A 2,500-nucleotide genomic window follows, 5' to 3' on the forward strand; every position below is an offset into this window, starting at 1 on the left:
GGAAATATGAACAAATATGAACAAGATGTGGGAGAAAGATACAGGCTGTTGAATGTAAGAGTAACATCACACTATATGGAGGGATGGAAAAAAATCAAATAATGTGACCAGCCCAGAATAAAGTATATGGCGGTGATGTAGTCTCCTGCTCCCCGTTTTCTTTTTCGTGAAAATACAACCGAGAGCAACCAAAAACTCGTAGACCTTGCTAGAAGAGCTTATGGAACCTGGACTTGCTTTCGTTACAGGAAAGATGAGTGAGGAGTAGAAAGAATGACTGTATTCACATCAGTGAAAGGAAGAGACAAAACTGACACCAAATTCCTTAATTTGTGACGGGAAAGCGACAAGAAGTAACGGAAAGAAAATAAAAAGGACGAATTTCTTGAGTGATGTTAAAAGATACTAATTTCTGCCATCCGTACTTAATTTTACAGAGAACCAAGGCCAACTTGTAGCTCGTGGTTTAGCTGGTACGTTTCCTTGATGAATTTATCGTCGTTGTCATACCTGAATAAAATCACCAGTGACGGTGATGTCGATCAAATAATTCATCAGAGCTCCGGTTCGAATCCGGGGACGACAATCTGAATTATTTGATCGACATCACCGTCACTGGTGATATATATATATATATATATATATATATATATATATATATATATATATATATATATATATATATATATATATATATAATGAATCTCAGCAAAGCATTTCCAACCTTTTTGTTTTGTATTATCAATCTAATCTTTCTGATTAAACTTCACTAACAGGGTATGAAGAGTTCTCCAAAGTTGATCAAGAAGGTTGTTAAAAAAGCGATATTTCGATAATCTTGTGCCATGAATCAAGCTCGGAAGTCGAATTATGCAGATAGAACTTGGGTAATGTCTGAAGCCTAGTATGGATGAGGTGCGAGATGTTACTTATCGCATGGAGCTCTGATGTATTGTTATTGATATTTTTTCAAGTAAAATTCTTGTACTCTTTTACATCCCAATTGAAATTCTTTCTGCCTTGAGTGGTAGTTAGAGAACTTTTTCCTGGCTGGATGTGGTACAGATGAGAGTAGAAGGGAAGAGATAGGTAGTATGTTTGTGAGAAGAAAGATGGATGTGTTGGCTTTGAGTGAAACTAAGTTGAAAGGGAAGGGCGAGTGTAAGTGGGAGGTTATCAGGAGTGAAGAGAGGGCGAGGGAGAGAAGGGGTGACTATATTAGTAAGTGAAGAGATAGGAAACGTGTAGTGGAGTGGAAAGAGGTTTCCTCAAGGATAATGTGGATGAAGGTGAAACTGGGAAAGGAGATGTGGGTTTTTGTAAGTGCATATGGGCCTGGCAGTGAGAAGAGTGTAGAAGAAAGGGAGGCATTTTGGATAGATTTAAATGAGGGCATAGAGGATTTAGGGAGAAATGTCAATCTAATAGTACTGGGAGACCTTTATGCTAGGGTGGGAAATGATCCAATTGATGGAGTGGTTGGGAAATGTGGAGTTCCAGGAAAGAATCGTACTGGAGAGTTGATGGTGGAAATGTGTCAAGAGAGTTGATGATAGCAAATACAGTGTTTCGGAAGAAAGTCAAGCATAAGTACACATGAGAGAGGGTGGTGGAGGGAAGGGTGGTAGATAGAGCGTTAATAGGTTATGTAGTGGTAAATAGGATTATGATATGAAGAGTTAAGGATGTACATGTGCTAAGGGGAGAGGGTGGGGGAATATCAGATCATTTTTTGGTGGAAGGTAAGTTGAGAGTGGAGGATAGATGGAGAAAGAGGAAAGGGACAAAAGGTAGGGAGGTTCTTAGAGTGAACTCTTTAAATGAAAAGGAGAAGGAGTACAAGAAGCTGAAGGAGGAGTGGGAGGGAGTGAAGGATAGAGTAGAGCTAGGTGTGGAGGAGGAATGGGGATGGTTCAAGGAGGGAGTCACAAAGTGTGCAAAGATGGTGTGTGGAACAAGAAGGACAGGAGGAAATAGAAGGAAGAGTAGTGAATGGTGGGATGAGGAAACAAAGAAGGTTGTAGAAGAGAAGAAGCGAGCTTTCACAGATTGGTTACAAAATAGGACGAGGGAGTCATATGAGAGGTACAAAGAAAAGAAAAGAGAAGTAAAGCAAAAGGTAAAGGACCCAAAGAGGAGAGCAGATGTGAAATGGGGTAGGAGTATGACAGAAAATTTTGAAAGTAATAAAAATATGTTTTGGAAAGAAATTAAGAGAGGAAGAGGAGGCGAATCAAGTAGAGAAGAAAAGGTAAAAGGTGCAGATGGAGAGATGATAATGGAAGAGAAGGCAGTAAGGGGAAGATGGGCAGAATATTTTAGGGAGTTGCTAAATGTGAAGGAGGATAGGGAGGGAAAGATGCTGCAGTGGGAAAAGCTAAGAAAATGAGAGTGATGAGTGAGGAAAATGGAGGAGAAATAAGGAAGGATGAAGTGAAGGCAGTTAAGATGATGAAAGCAGGTAAGGCACCTGGTCTGGATGGATGCCATGCAGAATGTC

This window comes from Oratosquilla oratoria, chromosome 29, assembly GCF_046742065.1.
Source record: "Oratosquilla oratoria isolate Oo_2021 chromosome 29, ASM4674206v1, whole genome shotgun sequence".
Taxonomy (NCBI): Eukaryota; Metazoa; Arthropoda; class Malacostraca; order Stomatopoda; family Squillidae; genus Oratosquilla; species Oratosquilla oratoria.